Source organism: Gekko japonicus, unplaced genomic scaffold (genome assembly GCF_001447785.1).
Source record: "Gekko japonicus isolate JY-2015 unplaced genomic scaffold, Gekko_japonicus_V1.1 scaffold2840, whole genome shotgun sequence".
Lineage (NCBI taxonomy): Eukaryota > Metazoa > Chordata > Lepidosauria > Squamata > Gekkonidae > Gekko > Gekko japonicus.
Window position 1 is genome coordinate 45,134 of NW_015160311.1, and position 24,249 is coordinate 69,382.

The 24,249-nt window shown below is 42.3% G+C and overlaps 1 protein-coding gene across 1 annotated transcript in view; it reads right to left on the reverse strand.

Moving 5' to 3' along the window:
- The window catches only part of LOC107115033 (sodium/hydrogen exchanger 9), a gene marked incomplete at both ends in the record, with an annotated part of 121,704 nt that overhangs the window by 25,624 nt on the left and 71,831 nt on the right, over positions 1 to 24,249 (reverse strand). The gene's annotated exons all lie outside the window — the stretch shown is intronic.

The window sequence follows — 24,249 nt, forward strand, 5'->3', positions numbered from 1 at the left end:
AGAAAAATCCTGCCTTCCCCCCCCCCCCCCAAGTCATTGGATCAGCAGACAGGGAAGATGTCTATAATAGAATCCTGACAAATAGTAGGGTGTCTTTGGAATAATTTACAGCTCAATCCTAAACTCTGAATGCCTGCTGCTCACGCTGGCACACTGCCATTGTAGCTTGTCAGTATCCTATGCTCTCTTAACAGAAAAAAATACAATTCCAAAAAGAGTCCAAGGAACTCAGAGCATAATAATTGCACTGGATACCATAGTGATCTCATCAACATCTACCAAACACGGAGGCACATGCTCACAACTTCACTACCTCAGCCATATTTGGGAAAGGATAGCCACTGCCTGCTGAAGTTGGGATTCCTCCCTCATGTCACCCTGCCCCCCACCCACTGCCACAATGGAATAAGGGAAGGAACAACACCCCCCCCTGCAGCTTTTGTCTGAGATGAGTCTCCTGTATGCTTGGATAGTACTTAGAAGAGTACTTGTCACTGGCCATAGTTGGTATTCTAAGCAAGGGGGCATTTTTTTCAGTTCCGTGGAAGTCTTTATATATATTTCGCTAGCACCTGATTATGCCAGTCCTGGGACATAGATTGAGGAGGCTTAGGATGACAGACCCCTGTCTTCCCTCAGATGCCCCCTGGCATGATCTATTTCTGGTCCCCATTCTGGGCAGCTTTACCAGGACTGGATTTACAACAGCACGACTTCAGTGGGGCTTCATCTCTGTGTTACACTGGTGTAGGGCTTAGTTACCATTCTAAGCAGCTTACAGGCTGGCTTTAGGATTGTGCTGTCAATTTAATTAAACTTTGTTGGTCTTAAAGGTGCCACTGGACTCAAACTTTGTTCTGCTGTCAGTTAGTTTGCCTAGGGAAGAAATTCACATCGGACTTGGGGAGAGGAGATATTGTGTAGGACTTGCATTGTTCTGTGACAAGGGGCATATCTCTGTGGCAGAGCACCTGCCTTGCATTCAGAAGATCCCTGCTTCAGTCCCTGGCAATTGCCACCAAACAAGGATCTTAGGGTGAGGGCTAGAAAGACTTCAGCCTGAGGTGAGCCACTGCCAGTTAGAGTAGACGATGCACAATGCGCTAGATGGGCTCAGTATGAGGAAATTTCACATGTTCAGTATTCCCAATACAGAACACATGAACCTGCCTTATACTGAGCCTATCTACCCCATGTTGCTGCTGACTGAAGTGTCAAATGACTTGGCTGAGTGAATCTACTCTTAAGCACCACGAAGGGGACAGGAGAGAAGCTGGGGTGGATGAGTGATGTTGCGATGTGCTAGCAGCCTACGTGGGACAATGGGGTTGGGATTCACTTACCACTTGCCATTCCAAATAGCAAGTCCACAAAAGGAGTTTCCACCAAATGGAATGGGGGTGTTCTTGAAGAGAAAGGTGAGGCTTAAATTATATGAATAAAATGTACAGAAGTATGCATCTAGTGGTGTGAAGTGTATCTGAATCTGTACAGGGTAAGAATAATGTTCCTGGCAGTATGGTCTGACTCAGCAAATCACTGAAATTTAGGTGAATCATGTTTGGCTGCTTAACGTCTCTGATGTTGTCATTTAGAAAATACCTCTTTGTCTTGCCAAGCAAAAAATAATACATATGGTGATGATGTGTTCTTGTGGTGATGCAGAAACAAACGTCAGTTTGTGAAGGTTTATCAGTCTGAAAACAAACCTTCCTTGTTTCTGGTGTTCCAAGTTATTCTACTAGAGATAATTGTTTTCGGTTCTTGGGCTTGGAATCTTGGCACATGACTACTAGAGATACAGAAGTGAGATATTGCAACATGCTTCTAATTTTAACAAGTAGGTGTTTCCTACAGAGAAGCGGCAATATACCTCAAAAGTTATGCAGCCGAATCCCTTAAAATTTGTATTTAAGAGTCACAGAATGACAGATATCTCAAGCCTAATCGAAAATGCTTCCAATTTGCAAGGTCCTCTGAAGCAGCACTTAACAGGATTTCACTTCACGCTTTTCTTGTTTAAAGATATTACTTGATGAAATGAGAAAGGTTCTCTGTGTCAGCTATGTGCGCTTGGGAGAAAATACTTCAACAATCCCCTACAAGCAAAATACAAACAATGCAAATCCTCCTCTAAGAGTTCACCTAAGCCATTATACTTAATGCAGCGTTGTTCATAAACAATTCTGAACAAATGTTGACAGTAACATGGTATACTATCCTGCAGGCATTGATGCTGCATGGTCTCCATTCAGTGCAATGCAGCAGTGTTGTGAGGTCAGTGTTGGAAGCAACTTCCATTGAAATGAATGGCATTTTTGCAGCTGAGGTAATCTACTGATTGCACTCAGCATTGACAAAAGGCTCATAATTAAAACATGGCCCAGTGATCTGCTAAACCAATCTTTACACTTTATGATCACAAACTATGGTACACTCTCTTTGATATGTGAAAGATGCCAGTGCTCAGAAATGAATGCTACCATCACATTATTCACTGATATTCTGATACTGGAAATGCATTATGTAGCATATAAAGAATCACTCAAGTGCATTCAATCACACTTTACAAAATTCAGATGTCCTTGTAAAAACATGGGGATGGACTAGTTGCTTGGAACCATTCCCTGCTGGTTTAACTGTTTCACAAAATCTTTGGGGAGATGGCAAAGCTCATAAAAAACAAAATGTGCTTAACGTTAATTTTATGGTGCAATAGAAGGTTTGGAACTGGAATGGGATCTTGCCATAAATTCAACAATGCAATAACTTTTTTAATTAGTTGAAACATAGTTTGGTTTCCACATCACCTCTTTGCATGACCTGGAGGGGCTGGCATTCTCTATGCAATAAGCATTTGTTTCCTCATCCTTGATTGACAATCAGATGCCGTTGCCAAAGGCAAACTACACATCCTTCTGCTATCAGATTTAATTCCCCAAACTCCCCTTGCTTTGCTGTTACTACTGATCTTGCTTCTGTGAGATCACCAGGGGATGGATGGGAATGTATGCTTAATGTATGCTAACATTGCTGTCAGCTTGGACTGAATTGGTGTGTGATGCAGTAATGATTGGAGAATTCCACCATGCATTCCACTACCTATGCCACTTGAAATTGGTCAAAAGGGTGTTTCTTATGACACACTGAATCAGTATTGGGTATGTGGTGGAATGTTCAGGGCCCTATTTTTTCACATGTTGTATTCAGTCTGGGCAGGCACGAATGTCAGCATGGACTGAATATTTAGAACACAGATTACTTTTCTTAATCTTTGTAGAGAAGAGGGCAAATTAAAATGTAGCCACCAAGTGAACTGGGATGATGTCTCAACCCCAGAGTTTGTGTTTCTGGTAAAGTTGCAAAACCATTAGGCTTCAGGGATGGAAGAGATCAGAAGATCACTGAGGCCAGACTACTGTACTTAGGCTGGACTTTTGATCACTTTGTTTTTTCAAAATGTTCTATGTAGAAGTTTGTTATAACTAGGCTGAGGGGGCTTCCCATGGCAACCCCATCCATCTGCTCATAAAAATAAATAGGGCATGGTTTCATGTCCTGAAAAACACAAAATGCTCAATAATAGCACTACAGATATGATTAGAATTTAAACAGCCAATCCATATGTAAAATAACCTTCTCAGGAAAGCTCCTCCATTAGCATGTCACAGCCTGGGGAACTCCTACAAGATAATGACTCAGCCCTACCTTCCTGAGTAGATACAAATTATCTGCCTACCATTTTTCTTCTCAGCCCTTCCCCACTTTCCTCAGTAGATATAAATTACCTGCCTACCATTTTTCTTCTCACCTTGATACACAGCGTACTCCATCTTTCTGTGTTATACCTCTGAGGATGCCAGTCACAGCTGCTGGTGAAACGGCCATACAGCCCGGAAAATCTACAACAACCAATGAACTCTGGCCATGAAAGCCTTTGACAACATATTAAAGCTCCCTTCGTCAGGTATCTGACAAAGCTCTAAGGTGCTACTGGACTCAGATCAAGACATTCAAAAGGGTAAGAGTTTGCCTCCTCTTTGTGATCTGGAAATCTCCCTCTTCTATCATGCTTATCATACATCTCCCTGATTCATGCATCTCCCTTCATGCTAGATGAAAGAGAATTCAATAAAATCAGGTCAGTTATATAAATATCTGCATCCATTCAGATCACATTTGTAAGTAATGATAAAAGCCCAGTTAAGCAGCACAATGCTCTTCGGCCGCACTTTGCATTGCCACAACTACTGCAGCATCCTGCCCTTGATGCATGAGTTGGAATAGTGAAAATAGCTATTTTTACTGTATGTATTAAGTAGAGATGTGCAAAAGCAACACCATTTAAAATGTTTCATCCTTTGTTCAATCCATTTAATTCATTCTTTGTTCATTTTTAGGGTTGCCAAGTGATCCCGGCCAGCGTCGAGTGTGTGTGCGCACACGCAAAGCGCAAGCGCGCATCACCTGGAAGTGACGCAGGCATGCTGGGCACGCTGGGGGCGGGGCCACGGCCATACAAGGGAAAACCATAGGGTTTTCCCTTGTATGGCCATGGCCCCGCCCTCAGCGTGCCCAGAGTGCCTGCGTCACTTCCAGGTGACGTGCACACCGGGGCAAAGTCCCCCCCTGGGCCCGATTCCGTGGCAGCGGAAATCGGGCCTCCGAAGTGGGGGTTTACCCGCCCCCCACCCCCACTTGGCAGCCCTATTCATTTTCCTCTTGTTGTTTGTTGCACTACCTTTTGATACATTTGGTATCTTCTGGTATACTCCCAGAAGAGCATTACACTCTGGGGAGAAGAACCTCCTGGTGATCCCTGGCCTGAAAGATACCCAGCTGTCCTCAACCAGAACCAGGGCCTTTTTGGCACCCTGGCACCGGCCTGGTGGAGCTCTCTGCCTAATGACTTCCATGCCCTGAGGGGCCTAGTGCAGTTCTGCAGGGCCTGTAAGACAGAAATGTTCCGACAGGCCAGCGGTTGAGGACAGCAACAGTTTTTCATTGAGGCTGGCCTCCTCTATCTCTCCTCTCCCTTCATGGGGTAACTACATAAACTGGTCCTTTAAGCTCCATTTGAAATAGTTATAGAACTTGTTTATTGTTTTTAACTATTTTAATCTGATTTGTAAATGTATTTATTGAATATGTTGTTCACCACCCTGAGCTCTACACATAGGGGAGGGCTTCTATAAATCAAATAAATAATAAATAATATGGGGGAGTTTATAGAATTTGTGATAAATGCTATTTTACACTATTTTTACTCCAGGTGTCAATTTTAATGTTAACAATCAAATTTCATTATTTAGTTCTGAATCTGAAATCTAAAATAAAAATAAAAATGGGGGAGGGTTGACAAAGGACGAAGGGAGGCACTGAAGCAAGTATTACATCCATCCAAATATAAAGGTCCATTAGGTCATGTGACAACCTCCCATTTTGACTCATGGTTTGAAAATTCATTTAGTTGATCTCAGCCAACTGCTGGCATCTGCCATCCTGCCGAAGAGTGTAAACTGTCATTTTAATAATCCGAGGAATGTTATTAATGTTTAAAGGCATTTTTGAATGTTTAAACAGATTGTCAAATCATTTATGAAGCCATTTGGAAACTAGTTTGCGTATGACATTATGTTTCTTCAGACTGCTAGCATTCAAAGTGATGTTTCTTCTCAGGGAGGAAGGCAAGGCAGATTAACAAGCTTTGGTGCCAATATGAACAGGGGAAAAGATGTTCTCATGTAGAGTTTCTGGGTTATGCCCGGAATGTATAACATTTTTTCCTGATTCTTGTGCAGAGAACCAGCAAGTGTCATTTTTTAAAAAGTGGATATCTAAATCTAATAGTTGTACGTCCAAAACACTATAATTATTTTTTTTTTAAAAAAAGAGACACAGACCGAGATCAATCTTGAAAAATAAGCATCACGCCAGAAGACATATCTGATAGAAAGTTTTCAGGTTGGAGTGGTTCCATATGGTTCCGGTGTAGCACAGCAGAAGACCATAAACTGGACACAAATAATGAATGCGTGCACCATGGACAACGAGACCTATAGAAATGTTGCCACGCTCCCGCAGAGCCATCATCTTTGCACAGCCGTTGAAGATTTTCTATCACACTGTCATAAACGTTTTACTTTTTGACATAACTTTCCTTATGCACAGTGCACTTTAATCGAGGTTTATCAGTGTCAGCAGATACATGACATATGAGAGCTAGTGTACAGCAGTGGTAAAAGCATTGATCTAGGCTCTGGAAGGTTTATCACCTGGATTATCACTTCCAAGTGCATGGGGATAGTTTCAGAGGGTAGCTAGCAGTAGAACAGCTAGATTTGAATCCAGTAGCACCTTAGAGACCAACAAGATTTTTGGGGTATAAGAACTTTTTGCATGGGGAGTGACTCAGTGCATCATCAGTGACATCATTATATTGCCAGCAAGGCCCTCCCACCTGGTAAATCTCCCACCAGAATGGAGTTCCAGAATCTCTTTGACAAAATTCTTTTTAAAATGTTTAAAAGAAAAGTTCATGGGTTTTCAGTATACAGGTTGAAAACCTCATTTCCTCTTGAGAGTTCTGGCACATCTCTCTCTCTCTCTCTCTTTTAAAGCCCTGCTTCCACCAATTGTAGGAGGGGCTGAGTTGGGATGGGTGATAGATCCCATGGCTAATTTTCACGTGATACCGAAAGGCTGTTGAGGAGAATTTTAATCTTAGTTAAAGTGGGGTTTTTTAACATTACAAATATGTATCTTTTATACTTTTTCTACAGTATTCTGCAAAATCTAGATCTTTCTGAAGATATCTTGATACATCAGTTCTGACAATTAATTTAGCACATTTCCAGATGTCTACTTTTCCCAATAAAATGCATGAAAATAAGGGTTACACAATTATGGCACTGCAACTGCAATTTGTTTGCAAAGTTTATGATTATTTGAAACAGTGTTCAATTTGAAGAAGTGTAGGTCATTTAAGTCAGTTTCCATCACTGGATCCATCTGGGTTCTGTATAATTTGAGAAGAGAGACTGGAGCGGAGGAAAGTGCCGTCAAGTTGCAGTTGACTTATGGTGAGTCCCATAGGGTTTTTAAGGTAAGAGATGTTTAGAGGTGGTTTGCCATTGCCTGACTCTCATAGAGACACTGGACTTCCTTGGCAGTCTCTCCTCCAAGTACTAACCAGGACCAGCCCTGTTTAGCTTCAGATTTTTGACGCGATGTGGCTAGCCTGGGCCATCCTCAGGGCTGAATAGAGACTTTCCCAGGGCTCTTTCTGTAGAAAAAGCCCAGCAGGAACTCATTAGCATAATAGGCCACACCTAACAGCAGGAACCCATTAGCATATTGGGCCACAGCCCTGACAGCACAGCTCATTAGCACATTAGGCTGCACCCACGTTACCAGAAGTGTGGTTATCCAGCCACACCCACCTTTTGCTTGTTATTCTGTTTACCTTGTCTGTTTTCAAAACCCAGGGCCTTTTTTATAGCAGGAACTCCTTTGCATGTTAGGCCACACACCCCTAATGTAGCCAATCCTAATGAGTTTTTGCTGTTGGGTGTGGCCTATTATGCTAATGAGTTCCTGCTGGGCGTGGCCAACTTGGGAGCCAGCCAGAACTCTGTTTCTGTGCGTTCCTGCCCAAAAATAGCCCTGGACTTTCCTTAAAATTTACCTGGTACTGGGTCAGGTTTAGCTTGGCCTGGAAAGCTAAGTACTACACAACAAGGCTGTATGCTCCTTTTAATTTTTATATTTCCCATAAATCAGGCAGCAGGCTTGCAACAGGCCTCCAAGAGAAATCACAGCCTAACATTAAGGGACTATCAGCCCCTCAAACCAAGAAGACTGCTTTGGCCTCCTTTCAGCCATAATATCAGCCTGAGAAACTAGCTTGCTCTGAGGTGATTTGTCTGTTGCCTTTTAGAAGCTCTTTACTTATTGTTCCAGACCAGGGGGAAAAAGAAAGAAAAGTTTGCATGTACTATAGTCAAAGTGGCAGGAGAATTTGTAACTCAAATTTAGACAGGAATAACGTAGCACACTTCGGAGTAACTCTGTTTCACAGCCTTTGGAAAATGTGCTTCTGCCCCCTGACACTTCAGTTGATCTCTTGACAAGTTTGCTTTTTAGTGTTGTTGCTTTAGGCTCACTTTCATGGGTTATCTTTCTAAACACAGCACCCTCCTTCTCCCTTCCCATCAACCCTGGCCTATAATTATGTAATACACAGACAGCTTTAGGGCACTGCCACAACTTTAAAGGTTGAGACCTTTCATATCTGTTCCAGCACTGGACACATTCTAGGCCCTAAGCCACCCACTTACACTATTTCCATTGAGAGCTGGGTAGTTTTAGCATACAGTTCAGTCTACAATCCAGAGAATGCTGATTTGAGTAAACTGAATCAGGTTTCTAGAGTGTGTAAACTAGTGGTACTCAGTGTGTGGCTTGCAGAGAACCCTATTTGCAATGATCAGAAACCAAAGGAGCCACCTGACTACTGTAAGCTCTGTGCTCCATCCTAACAGACACAAACATACAAGGATATTACTTAGAGAAAACTATTAAATATATAACTATAACTGTGGCTACATCATAACTCTTTACTACTGTTCCTAGCTTGGGGGCTGCAGCTCAACAATCCTTGGAGTCCCTCTGGTGGCACATATTTCAATGTGGGAACCTCTTGTCAGCAACAAGCCTCACCAGCACGGCTGCCAGGTCCCTCCAGGCAGCCAGTTTGGGATGGGGGGGGGAGCTTACTGGGAGCTGGGAGTTTCTTCACACATTTCAGCTATGTGCCTACATATCTTCCAATGTGACCCAGAAGTGATGTAGGCACCTCTACCATATTAGCTTCTACCACAGAGTTTTAGCCCAAAAACGAGAGCATCGTCAGGACATCCCCAGTGTGCCTACGTCACTTCCGGGTCATGTTGAAATCATGTAGGCACATTGCTGAAATGGCAGGTATTCCTCCCTTGTTTGTGGGGTAATTCCTGTCCTCTGGCCAGCTGATCCACAGCAGAGAGGCAGGGCCTGGCAGTGGGGGACCCCTGCCCCCTACCGGGTAGTCTGGCATCCCTACTCAACAGACTATGGCTTTGTCCATTCCCTAGAACACGGGGCAGGTGCCATATTGGGGGAATGGTGCTTTGAAGAGCCACAGGTGGCTCCTGAGCCACTAAGTGAAACAAAGTGAAATCCAAAGCCTGCCATGTTCGCTGTCTCTCCACAATCCTTCCCAGGGACTGATTAATAACCAGGTTTATATGGGAGCTGCTTCTTTTAAGAAGAAGAAGAGATTGGATTTATCCCCTACCCTTCACTACCCAAAGGAGTCTCAGAGCGGCTTACAAACTTCTTCCCCTCCCCACAACAGACACCCTGTGAGGTAGGTGGGGCTGAGAGCACTCTTGACAGAAACTGCTCTTTTTCAAGAACAGCTGTGCCAGAGTTATGGCTTGCCCAAGGTCATCCAGCCAGGTGCAAGTGGGGGAGTGGGGAATCAAACCCGGTTCTCCCAGATTAGAGTCCAAGCACTTAACTACTACACCAAACTGGCTCTGTTTACATCCATGTGTCAGCTAGATGACATGGTTTCTTCCATTGTCCATCCCCTGATGTAATGATGACAGTGTCCCAGCCAATGTGATTACTTCCTACATAAGTTATTATACTTGTCCAGTGCTATAAGACAAGGCTCTGGAACTGTGCCGTGTCAGGCAGAAATCAGCTGACTTACATTTTTGAATGCTCCAATACCCATACATATATAAAAAAATCCGTCCATCCACCATCTTATCATTTTCCTCTTAGGGAAAATGCTCAGCTAAAGCCACTTTCCATCATTGGCTTGTTTCCAATAAGCATGGAAGAACATTTTTGTAACTTTAGGAATCTTGTATCCCAATCTGAAATTCTGACATATGATTCTGCTGAAATCATAATTCAGCTAAGAGAGCCCCAAGTACCTGTCTGAAAAGATCACACCATCCAGGCATTTAGACCAGAGGGTGAGACCGTATAGGGAAGGGCCCACACTGACTGCTAAAGAGTGATGGAGCTCCTTCTCCTTGGAAACACACCAAAGCAAAGGCATTTTCCAGAAATGCTGCAAGGTCTGTCTCTCTAAGCTGACCTTTACGGACGATACATTATGTTTAGGTGATGAAACGGGGAGCGTATTATTTATTTATTTGGAAAATTTCAATCTTACCTTTTGGCATAAAGCCAATAAGGCAGGATATAAATATTTCAAATAAATAAAATGTCAAGAAATAAAACACAAAGGCAGTTTACTATAGAGAAAAACAACAACAACAAATAAAACAAAACAGGAAATAAATAGGAGCACCAGCAAATTAAAAGTGCTGATTTAAAATATTGCAAACACAAATGAAAGGATTTTAAATGCCATTAAAAGCACAAGAGGGTTGAGAGAATATCGTTATTCATTTATTTTATTTAAAATATTTATTAGCTACCTTTCTACCTTGCAGAATTCAAGGCGGCTTACAATGTAAATAAAACAATGATTATTAATTTTTTTTAAACACCATTTTAAATCTCAGTTAGGGCTGCTAATAAATAAAAACTAAATTAGTCAAATCCAGTACTCAATAAAACTGTCTTTAACTGCATCCTGAAGACTGAAAGTGAGGGGGCCAGGAGCACCTGCCTGGGGAGGTTGTTCCACCATAATCATTGGGCTGCTGTCAAAAAGACACTCTCTTGTGTTCCCATCGGAGGAGTTCCTTTAATTGGTAGGAAAGTTAGCATTTCTCCCACTTCTATGAATGACAGTATATAAACACCACCCCATGATCAGATTGTGAGTACACCATGTTGCTACAGCATTTTGAAAACTGCACAGAACGACAGCATGAAAACAAACTGGGCTCTGGCCATCTATTCCATGTGTTCCAAGAAGAAAATACTGAGATTCATTAAATGGCTTATCTGTTTTGTACCTGTCCGATACCTCTTCCAAAGTGATGTATATTAACCTCGCAAAAACTCAGTGAGAGAATTTAGACCTGAAAGGTAGTGACTTGCCTAAGGCCACTGAGCAGGCCTGGCTCAAATCTTTCAGCCACCCCAATAGGCCTCCTGTTGTGTAACCTTTTTTGATATAGGACAGTGTCCACAGCAGCACCTCGCTTTGGCCTCAGGCAACTGTGGGGTGAGTACTTTCTCCTGGGTTACTTGTGAAGGTCCGGGATGAGGTACAGAGGTAGCATCTGCTTCTGCAGCTTACCCTGCTCCTGGATCATGGTGGCATTTTCTTCTGCCCTGTCCAGGCAAGGAGAGGGCAGGCAGCAGGATCAGTACTCGCCTCTATCACTCATCTTATACTCAGGCAATGAAGTAAGTCTGAGAAGTAATAACCAGTAGTAGTCATTTCCATTGTCTCCTCTTAAATCATCTCCCTTTACTGATTTAAGTGCCCCCTTGGAATGGTTTGGCAGTACACAGGCCCTATCATTGAATGATCTGCATGGATAAACAGGCACTTAAATCTAGACTAGCCTTCTAGAAGCACAACAAAGACAATGTATGTAGGCTGCCACAAATGCAACAGGGGACCCCCCCTTCATATAATAACTGGAACATAGCCTCTCTCTCTCTCTCTAAACCAGGGATCTCAAACCACCAGGGGCACCATAGTGGCCACCCACATCTTTCCAGCTGCCCATCAAGTGTTTTTAGAAAGTTGGTGGGATGAGGTGGGGCTTTTGCCCAGCAAGGCTCCTGACAGACGGTTCAAAATATGATTAACTGTGCAGGTTTTTAATAATGTTGCCTCTACAGCAGCTGCCAACACAGTACAATGACCTTCATTGTGTGACCGGAGGTAAGCTGCAGCAGCCATTGTATGGCGGCTCTACCTCCTAGAGCAGCCATTTTGTGGCAGCCATTTTTTGGCTGCTCCCACTACGCTGTGTCACAATTCCAAAGATTGGGGACCCCTACCCTAAACACATTTAAAGACTCTGCTTTCTTCCTTAGTCAGTACTAAATATTAATACAAGCAACTCAGGCTGCATTCAGACATTGCTTCGAGCTGAGGTTAAGCCTGAATGTTCATAAATCCATCTTGTTGCTGTACTTGCCAGCCCAGCTCTTTCCTCTTTCCTTGCCCCTTCCCTTCTTGTGTGCAGCGTGATGAAAGAAGCCTTAATTAAAACAGTTTCTTGAGATATACAAATGCAGGAGCATGGCGTGTCAGTCCCCCTCTCCACCACAATCTAGGATTCTAAGCATGGATTAAACCCTAGTTTGGAAGATACATAACAATACATTGTTTATTCTTTCTTTGCTGTAGAACTGTACTACAGATATGTCTATAACATCATTACTGATCAATATATCAGATAGAAGCTGACCGTCTTGAGGACAGTTTCAGAGGGCAGCCATATTGGTCTGCAGTAGAAGAGCTAGATTGGAGTCCAGTAGCACTTTAGAGATCAACAAGATTTCTAGGGTATAAGCTTTCAAGAGTCAAAGCTTCCTTCATCAGATACCAGATCCTGAGGATGTTGTCACTACCTAAAGTTTCCAACAAGCTGTTCATTTCCTGGGGCAAAAGCATTCGTCTGGCTTTGTGGTGGAAACAGTCTTGGAAATCTAGTCAGCCCCTATTGCTATTTTTCTCAACACTGGAAATGTTTTCTCCTTTGCTAACAATCAAGACCTAGTAGGACTGTAAGTAGCAATAAATGTTGACATCCAGATGATCTTTCCATTTGGAAGTATGGATTAATTATCTATAAAGGGCTATCTGAATCTATCACTGCAGCAGAGAGCAGTGGACCATATCTAGAAAGGTTTTGTTGAAAAGAATGAGGCCTTTTGTCACATGGAAGCACAGACATCCAAGCCGACCTGAGAAATGCCATGCAGCTCTACAGAATGCCGGATTAAAAAGGACTGATGTCCAGATGTGCTTAGAAAAGCTCCCCAGTTTATAAACATAGCACACATGCTCCCCCCAAGGCTGGGTGCTAAGGCTGAAACCCAAAGGAGATCTCAAACTGATGTCCTGAGAAGGAATGCTCAAACACCTGCCAGTTCAGCTCCCTTCCTGGTTTGCCTGTGGTGCTCATGCAGCCAATTAAAAGGACTCTGTTCTGCTCAATCTTTCATTAAGGGAGAAATACTTCCTCCAATAGAAAATAACTTTCTGATAGAGAAAGGCTTCCTCTAATGGAGAGTAATCTGTTACAAGAAGACTTGGTGGAAGGAAGTCCTAAGATCGAATTTAGTGCAAGAGTGTCATAGGATCAAACCAACCATTTGCCTAGTTCTTCTGCTTTTAGATTATCTCATCCTGAAGAGTGGAATCTGATGTGGATTATGACAATACCATAACATTTCATGCTGTCTCCCCTCTTGCCTCTCTTTCATGCATCCCAGATGTAACACAGGTCCAAACAATCCTTTTCACTATAAGCAGTGAAAAGGGTAGTGTCACTGTTTGTTTATACATCCCAGAGCACATTGCTAAACTCATTTCAGCAACTGTGGCCCTTGCAGGTCAACTCTATGTTGTACAGAGTATCACTCTAGTTATTACTCTTTTGCTCTCTTTCTGGCTTAGGTTGTACCTGGGTCAGTGCTCTAATTTGAAATTAACACAATACATTCTAGCAGTTGGGCGTAATGATCTCCCTTGTGTTTTCCGTGGTGGAAGAAAAGGGCTGTTTGACAATGATGAGCATAGAACTATTAGAAAAATACCCTTAAAAAGAGGAAGAAAAATACATCATGATTCATTTTCATTCACTAAGCATCTCTCAGTGTGACTATTTTTCCCTTGAATACCACCTATGATAAGCCACTGCTGTGCTTGGGAGTGTACTTCCCAAACCAAAGCTGTAATTCTCAATGGAACAGCATGCAATCTAACAGCCACATTTAATGCTGTTTTGATGCATATTTCAAAGCCTGAAAGAGATGCTCCCATTCAGGCAAACACTACTTGCAGTCAGGACTTTCCCGTGGCATCTTTTGTGCTATTTCAATTAAATGTTGTTAATTAAAATGAATAATGTGATCATAAGCCTCTTGAGTAGCATATTTTATAGCAAAATGTACACAAACTGAATCATTTGCATACTCATTAGCTGTATCTCTAGTCTGATCCCTACAGAGCTCTTCTTGGTCCCCAACCTATGCATTCAAGGACCACTGCAGAACAGCAGAAGATATAGGACAGGGAGACTGGCTTCTTTGTGCTCACTTTCTGCAATCTGAAGGTGGCACCCCAGGATCTTTTGCAGCACTGCAAGAAACCTGGGTGGGCAATTTTCATACCATATGCTGCTTCATTGGAACCTCTAAAAATATTACTGTCTGATATAACCCCTTTGTAATCTGGCCAGCTCAGGCTATAAAACATTGAATTTCATCACTATAGAATAAAAGATCCCTTCCTAACCATTTTAGTACTCTCTATATGGCATTAGAATATGACTCCTATTGTGATAAAAAGCATATGCTATTCAGCAAAGCAAATACATGACTCTTTTGCTATTTTTATTAGAAGTAGTTCACCAGAGCCACCAAATTACTTGTGGGCGGGATAAGAACATGTACATGATAATTTCTTCTTCCAGTCTTGTCCTGATAGAACAATGAGAATTGAAATTGGTCTTCCATGCCTGAATTAATATATTGCTATATTCTGTATACATATCCAGCAATGCCTTCTTAACATGTGAGCACTGCTTTTCACTTTGCAGCCAAAGGTGATGTTGTTAATGGCTTTATTCTTTATAACTGTAATTTTGTAATAGTACTATAACAGTAAAACATCCCTGATTGGGTTAATCTACAAAAGGAAAAGCAGCTCTTAACCTTTCTCGAAAGAAGAACTGATAATTAACAATTTGCTCATGAATTCTGTAACTGGCTGAGCAAAAGAACATGAAGCAGAAGGAAAGGAAGAAAAATCAGGGGAACAATGGCTTTGATAAACTTCAACAGGACTTTGACTGTCTCTGGCACTGCATTTGCATTTTAAAGCGTTTTTAAAAAACAGGCCAGAAAATAGTGGCAGGACAAGTGCGAAAATTCTGAAACGCTATAGTCCCAGTTATGCTATCTTGATTCCCAATTAAAACAGTTCATCTTGGACTTAAAAAAAGAATAAATCCTTTCAGAATTAAATAAAACTTCTATGGCATTATTATTAAATAAATAAAATACTTTTATAGCACAACCTTAAAATCAGCCTAAAAATTGCTTATGATAGCAACTAAGGGATCAATTCTAAGCCAGTATACTCAGAAGTAGGTAAAAGATAAAGGTTTCCCTTGCTCGAAAGCCAGTCAAATCCGACTCTAGGGATGTGGTGCTCATCTCTGTTTCCAAGCCGAAGAGCCAGCGCTGTCCAAAGACCTTTTCATGGTCATGTGGTCAGCATGACTAGACGCTGAGGTGCATGGAACACTGTTACTTTCCCACCGAAGCGGTACCTATTTATCTACTTGCAATTTCTTGGTTTAGAACTGCTAGGTTGGTAGGAGCTGGGACCAGAGACAGGAGCTCACTTCATCATGCGACACTCGGGTCTCGAACTGCTGAACTACCGACTTTCTGGTCTGCAGTTCAGCATCTTAACCACTTGAGCCACCGCAGCCCAATTTATCATCCCAGTTTATCAATGGTGCTTATTCCAAGAACGTGTTCTTAGGATTCCAGCCTAAATCCCATGCTGGCATACTGCAGAGCTATGCCAGCATATCTGGAAATACGCTGGTATAGCACTCTGTCAATACAGTGTCAGTATAAGTCTGGCATGGCCATGCCAACATAGGGGGCAGAAATGGATAGTGCCAAGGGCATGATGGGGGAAGGGGATGGCTTAGTTGGGGTCCTAAGCACCTTCTCCCATGTCTTATCCCTGGCACCAGTGCAATGTTAAATCAGCAAAGTGTTGGTTATAAGTGTAACCCACTTTTACTGAAGTCAGACATAATGCAAAATGGTGGTGCCAACATCCAGGGGCTAATATGTAAGGTCTTTTCCGCTTCAGATATTGTTAGGTCCATTGCTTCTAAAAGCGTGACCTGCCATTATCACACAGCAGAACAGAAAGATAGCAAGTAAATGTATGCACTTTAGAAATTATCATGTATCTAGTAAGTCTGTTAGAAGTATAAAAGATAGTTCTGTCTCATCCTTTTCAGCATATGGCACATTTTTCAACCAGCATGCCATATATCAGACAGGCAACAATGAGTGTCACATCAGAAATGCATCATGAGTCATGATTATTTTGTAAATGTCAGTTTCACTTAGTGAATCTAATTCATTAATTAGCTCTTTTGCAACTAATTTGAAACATAATATAGTCCACCACATTCTACAGCTAAAGACCTATTTTTCTCTTTTCACTCTTTGGAATGCAAACATTGTAGGCTACAGGGATCAGGATGTCCATGTTTGCTTCTTATATCTGCATTCAGAAGAAGAAGAAGAAGAGGAGGAGGAGGAGGAGGAGGAGGAGGAGGAGGAGGGGGAGATTGGATTAAAACCTCACCCTTCCCTACCCAAAGGAGTCTCAGAGTGGCTTACAAACTCCTTTCCCTTCCCCTCCCCACAACTGACACCCTGTGAGGTAGGTGGGGCTGAGAGAGTTCTGACAGAAACTGTTCTTTTTCAAGAACAGCTGTGCCAGAACTATGGCTTGCCCAAGGTCATCCAGCAGGTGCAAGTGGAGGAGTGGGGAATCAAACCTGGTTCTCCCAGATTAGAGTCTGCACACTTAGCCACTACACCAAACTGGTACTCAATTGTTGGGCCCATGATTCTGTTGGGCCCATGTGAGGTCCAAACTGGTACTCAATTGTTGGGCCCATGATTCTGTTGGGCCCATGTGAGGTCCAAACTGGTACTCAATTGTTGGGCCCATGATTCTGTTGGGCCCATGTGAGGTCCAAACTGGTACTCAATTGTTGGTACTCAGGTTCTGTTGGGCCCATGTGAGGATGGATCACGCCTTTGGTTTCTCAGGTACCTGTTGAAGTGATGGGTTAAGGACTGAGTGGCAAACAGTTTGTGAGACGTAAAATTCTTATTGATAATCTATTTTTTTGAAGTGCTCTCAATAATGGATACAATTGAATTTAGTTTCAGGTGGGTAGCTGTGTTAATCTGTATTGGCAGAACAAAATTCAAGCCCAGTAGCACCTAGGAGAAAAATATTTCCCGGGGTATAAACTTTTATGGATCAAAGCTCAGTTAATGGCTCTGAAAAAAAAGAAGGATATTTAAATATCAAATGTGGCAGGCTGATCGATTATACTGGCCTGTAGTTAAAAAACCAAAACCGTAAGGACACTTAAGTATTCTTAAGAGTGAGGAGAGGTTTCTGCTGATTTCCCCTTCAGTTCCTGATCCCTGCATGCTGATCCTGATGGTATGCTGAACCTCAGGAATAAAGTTTTTTGGGGTGGGGGCCTTGGGGCAGGAGGGGTAATCAATGGAAACTGTCACCCCCATCTTAAATTTCCTTACAGTGCCATCCTAAGTAGAGTTACATCCTTCTACATTCATCGAAGTCAATGGGCTTATAAGAGTTTAACTTTGCTTAGGAGTGCACTATTGAAGGGCTTAAATTTTCCTAACTGTGGTTGGATAAAGGGCATTCAGAGATTACTTCTTCACCCAAAGAGTGATTAACACATGGAATTCACTGCCACAGGAGGTGGCGGAAGCTACAAGCATGAGCGGCTTCAAGAGGGAATTAGATAAGCATATGGAGCAGAGGTCCATCAGTGGTTATTAACCACAAGGTATAGATAGGGACTCTGGGGAAAGTGATGCTCTGTATTCTTGGTGCTTGGGGGGGGGGTCAATAGTGGAAGGGCTCCTAGTGTCCTGGCCCCATTGCTGGACTTCCTGATGGCACCTGGTAGTTTTTTTTTTTTTAATATATTTTTATTTTGCATATCACATGATAACAACACAAATCATATATTTTTTAAAGATACTATACAGTCCATTACATCCTCTTTTACACCGTATCCCTGGCAATGGCTGTTTACATTATAATGGTTATTAAAACAAAAAGATTTTCCCCCCTGTCATTGCCAGTGATTGCTTAGAAAACTATTTTTTATTTCCTTAAACTCCAACTCAAGTAATACAAACTTAATAAAATGATATTTATTATTGTCCCAGACAGTTTCTCTTATATCTTATCCGTATTATATTAAGCCTTTTAATTGCTCTTAAATAGAAAGATAAACCAACAACCAAATAATTTAAATCTTCATGGCGGAGTTCTTGGATGTTGCCACCTCTCTATGGGACTTTGGAAATCCCAAAGGGGGTCTTTTCCTAAGGCCCCACCCTATAGAAGGTGATAAGGGAGTTCCTCCCGAGTGCCTTACCCGCTATGCTCCTATTGTACCTTAGTGTCACATGTTTAAAACAATATATTAATATTAAATCGGCTTATCTAGAGTTAAACCTGTTGTCCTCTCATTTTTTGTCCAAAGCTTAAAGTTGTAAAGCAGTTAGCATTTCCTCTCCGGACTTGACATCATAAACGGTGTGGGCTCTGCCTTTGTAATTTATTTGTAAGTGTCCGAGTGGAAGCCAGCGGTATCTAATTTGTTTTTCTGTCAACCGCTTTGTAATTGGTTTCAAGTTCCGGCGTGCTGTTAATATCTCAGATGGCAAGTCTTTGAACACTTGTATTTTAGTATCCTCGAGTTGGAGCCCATTATTTTTCCTTGCAGCTTCTAAGACGATAGCCTTTACTTTGATATCTGTCAGCTCAGCAAGAATATCTGGGATTAGAGTAGGCGAGCCTGTTTGTGGTGGTTTCAGCCGATAAGCTTGGCTAATTGGTGCGGCCGGCAGCTGCAATAATTCCTGGAGCCAGAGATTTAAAGAGTCCGTGAGGTCTTTGTCTATGCAAAAGTTTGGGGAGATTCCCCTGAATTTAATTTTCCTTTCCCGAGCCTTAATATCCAAAAGAATAATCTTGGACTTACTCCAAGTCTCAAAAATCTTCAGGCTTTGTATGTCCGGGGGGAGTCCTCATCCGATGGTTGCATAGTTTGCTCATTTTGTTGAGCTCCCTCGTTGTTTTTCTTGGCTGCTTTCCCTCCTTTCCCTCCTCTTTGCTTCCCCATTCTTATCAGCAAGTTGTTTTTGTCGTTATAGTCCTCAATTAGTCTTTATTTTGCGTTTTTTGGAGCAAAGACGCGGAGGCTCTCTCGGTCCGACTGCGCAATCTCGCAGCCACCGGAAACTCGGCACCTGGTAGTTTTGGCCACTGTGTGACAGAGTGTTGGACTGGATGGGCCATTGGCCTGATTTAACATTGGCTACTCTTACGTTTTTATGTTCTTATGATTCTGCCCATGGGTAGTCTTAAATTTGCATGATGTGCAAATATGGACATCTTGGCTAGTTCCTTGGCCCTGTCCTTAGACACTGCCTAGCTACAGAGATGCCTGCTCAGAGCACGGTTGATGAAATCAGCATTTGTTGAGGGAATTCAGGATTTAATCAATTACCTGCCAGTTAAATCCAGGTTTTACAAATGAATCATAGTTCAAATAAACAATGGTTTTGTGTTATGTCTGAACTGCACTCTGTATTGAAGCTGAAATTAACCAAGAATATGGTGTAGCACATGAAATATGATTTTAGCTCTAGTCTAGGCATGCTCAAGGCAATGCTGGGGCTTAAGGAAATGTGAAAAGGGCATTTTCAATTGGGAAAATGATGCAAGGAGGATCAGTTATCTTTCCTGCCACAGCACTAATCTGTATCAGTTCTTCCTGTGGCTGATTTTTATGGCCAAATTACACTTCTGGAGTTCCAGTCAAGGACTTCCAGCATGTATCTCTTGGCCCTGAGACATTTTAAGTGGAATAATGATTGCTCCAACTAATAAATACTGGAGCTACTTATGATTCAGAACCCATTCACTGGGCACGTTGATCAGTACATGAGGAGTGCAAAATTCCAGAGCAGATGGTTAGTGTGAAATGGAGGAATAGGAGCTACTCACTGGGAATGACTTGGAAGAGGGAATAAGTTAGGTTGGCTGGGGTCATAAATTGTTTCTAGTCTTGTTTTTAATGTGTTGTTTTAAAATTTATTTCATTAAATGGGTTTGTATAATTTTTTACATGGTTGTAATGCACCATGGGTCCTCTGTTGCCTGGGAGAAAGGCGGGTATCTAAGTATTTTCAATAAATGAGTAAAAATTCCCCCAAAAGGATTTTTAAGTCACAATAACATTTGAAAATGTATTAATACATATGTAAATGGGCCCTTTTCTCTCATGGATCATTGCCTTGATGTGGTGAGGGGGCTTGCATGGTTCAATGAGGCTGTGGGCTATGCTGTGGAGGGCCACCCAGGATGGACAGGGCACAGTGGAGAACTCAGACAAAACATGATCCACTGGAGAAGGAAATGGCAACCCATTCCAGTATCTTTGCCAAGAAAACCCCATGGACAGTAACAAAAGGCTAAAAAATATGATGCCAGAAGATGAGCCCCTCAGGTTGGAAGGTGTCCAATATGCTACTGGGGAAGAGCAGAGGGCAAGTACAAGTAACCCCAGAAAGAGTGAAGTGGTTGAGCCAAAGCCGAAAGGTTGCTCAGCTGTGGATGTGTCTGATGGTGAAAGGAAAGTCTGATGCTACAAAGAACAATACTGCATAGGAACTTGGAATGTAAGATCTATGAATCAAGCTAAGTTGGATGTGGTCAAAAATGAGATAGCAAGACTGAACATTGACATCTTGGGAATCAGTGAACTAAAGTGGACAGGAATTGGCGAATTTAACTCAGAAGACCATTACATCTACTACTGTGGCCAAGAATCCTGTGCCTTTATAGTCAACAAGAGAGTGAGAAAGGCAGTAATGGGATACAATCTCAAAAATGACAGAATGATCTCAGTCTGAATTCAAGGCGCATCACAGTAATCCGTCTTTGCCTCAACCACTGACACAGAAAAGGCTGAAGTGGACCAGTTCTAATGTAAACCTACAACACCTCCTAGAACTAACACCAAAAAAAGATGTCCTTATCATTATAGGGGACTGGAATGCCAAAGCAGGAAGTCCAAAGGTAACTAGAATAACCGACAAGTTTGGCCTTGGAGAACAAAATGAAACCAGGCAAAGCCTAACAGCCTAACTGGTCATAGCGAACACCCCCTTCCAACAACCTAAGAGGCGACTCTACACATGGACATCACCAGATGGGCAACACCAAAATCAGATTGATTGTCATTTGCAGTCAAAGATGGAGAAACTCCATACAGTCAGTAAAAACAAGACCTGGAGCAGACTGTGGCTCAGATCATGAGCTACTCATTGCAAAATTTAGGCTGAAACTGAAGGAAGTTGGGAAAACCACTAGGCCATTAAGGTTTGACCTAGATTACGTCCCTTATGAATATACAGTGGAGGTGAAGAATAGGTTTAAGGGACTAGATTTGATAGACAGAGTGCCTGAAGAACTATGAATTGTTTGTGACATTCTACAGGAGGCAGCAATCACCACCATCCCAAAGATAAAGAAATGCAAGAAAGCAAAGTGGCTGTCTGACGAGGCTTTACAAATAGCAGAGAAAAGAAGGAAAGCGAAAGGCAAAGGTGAAAGGGAAAGATTTACCCAACTGAATACAGATTTCCAGAGAACAGCAAGGAGAGATAAGGAGGCTTTCCTAAATGAACAATGCAAAGTAATAGAGGAAAACAATAGAATGGGAAGGACTAGAGATCTCTTCAAGAAAATTGGAGAAATCAAGGGGACGTTCTCTGCAAAGCTGGCCATGATAAAGGACAAAAATGGTAGGGACCTAAAAGAAGCAGAAGAGATTAGGAAGAGATGGCAAGAATACACAGAAGAACTATACAAGAGGGACCTCAATGTTCTTGACAATCACAATGGTGTGATTACTGACCTCAAGCCAGACATCCTGGAGTGCGAAGTCAAATGGGCCTTAGAAAGCATTACTAACAACAGAACTAGCAGAGGTGGTATCCCAGCTGACCTATTCACACTCTTAAAAGATGATGCTGTTAAAGTGCTGCACTCAATTTGCCAGCAAATTTGGAAAACGCAACAGTGGCCACAGGATTGGAAAAGGTCAGTATACATTCCAATCCCAAAGAAGGGCAATGCCAAGGAATGCTCAAACTATCGCACAATTGCACTCATATCACACGCTAGCAAGGTCATGCTCAAGATCCTACAAGCTAGGCTTCAACAGTACATGGATAGAGAACTGCCAGAAGTACAAGCTGGGTTTCGAAGAGGTAGAGGAACGAGAGATCATATTGCCAACATTCGCTGGATTATGGAGAAAGCAAGAGAGTACCAGAAAAACATCTACTTCTGCTTCATTGACTATGCTAAAGCTTTTGACTGTGTGGATCACAACAAACTATGGTAATAAAAATGAATGAATGAATGAATGAATGACGATACGACTTTAATGACAGAAAGTGAAGAGGACCTAAAGAGCCTCATGCTAAGGATGAAAGAGGAGAGGGCAAAAGTTGGCTTGAAACTCAATATCAAAAAAACTAAGCATGGCATCCGGCCCAATCATTCCTTGGCAAATAGAAGGGGAAGTCATGGAAGCAGCGACAGACTTCACGTTCCTGGGATCCAAGATCACTGCAGATGGTGACTGCCGCCATGAAATTAAAAGGCGCCGGCTCCTTGGGAGGAAAGCAATGGCAACACTAGACAGGGAAAGTGATGGCAAACGTAGACAGCATAATAAAAAGTAGAGACATCTTCCTGCCAAGAAAAGTCCGTATGGTCAAAGCAATGGTATTCCCAGTAGTAATGTATGGCTGCGAGAGTTGGACTATAAGGAAGGCTGAGCGCCGAAGAATAGATGCTTTTGAATTATGGTGCTGGAGAAGACTCTTGAGAGTCAGTCAATCCTAAAAGAAATCAACCCTGACTGTTCCCTGGAAGGCCAGATACTGAAACTGAAGCTCAAATACTTTGGCCACCAAATGAGAAGGGAGCACTCACTGGAAAAGACCCTGATGCTGGGAAAGATTGAAGGTCAAAGACCTGTTGTATTGCCATCTGCTACATTTCGATCTGATGTATTTTGCTTGTTTCCTTCGTGTCCCATTATATGTTTAGCTTGCCCTTTGTTCCCTTATTGCTGCCCTTGCTGCCACTGCATTCCTGGGGGGAGTGAGTGTCTGTAGTAATTTAGGGAGGCTAGCTTTGGTAACTCTTCTAAGAGGCCTCAAGACATCTTTCACATGAGAAATGTCCTTGAAGTAAAGTCTGTGTCAGGCTATTATAGTGGTTGTATATCCTTCAGGACCACAGTAGTAATGCTGATGTTGAATGCGTGGAATTTGGGGATGTAACTATACCTTGTGTTTCCTGCCTTGCAAATCAGTCCTAGCAAAGTGTTTGAACCCACAGCATCTCATATCTCTAAATAAAACATTCACCAAAGAAAGTGCATGTGGAGAGTGATTTGACTGGGAACCTGGGAAAGATTGAAGGTAAAAGAAGAAGGGGATGACAAAGGATGAGATGCTTAGACAGTGTTACTGATGTAATGAACATGAAATTGAGCAAACTCCGGAGGATGACGGAGGACAGAAGGACCTGGTGTGATGTACTCCATGGGGTCATGAAGAGTCGGACTCGACTGTGCAGCTGAAGAACAACAAATGGGCCCTTGTGCCATTTGGGGGAGGGATGGAGAGAGAGGAGGAGAGTTCATACCTAACATGTACAGCTAGTATGAAGAATAATAGAGATTATATAATATACTCAAACAATCTGGAAACTTTTTTTGAACTCTGTCAGGAGAGACAATGATTAAATGCTTAAGACATTGGTGATGGAAAATGCTGCTGACTTAGGGAGAACCCATAGGGTTTGCAAGGAAAGAGAGAAATATGTGTGGTTTTGCCTCCCTCTTTGAAGCAACTCTTTACTTCCTTGGTGGTCTCCCATACAAGTAATAACCAGAGACAAGCCTGCTTAGCTTCTGAGATCTGATAACACTGGGCTAGCCTGGGCCATCCAAGTCAGGGCACTTAAGATAGTACAGTACAACAAAAGAGACATGCTACATGGTTTTGGTTCTAGATATTTGCGAAGAAGAAGAAGAAGAAGAAGAAGAAGAAGAAGAAGAAGAAGAAGAAGAAGAAGAAGAAGAAGAAGAAGAAGAAGAAGAAGAAGAAGAAGAA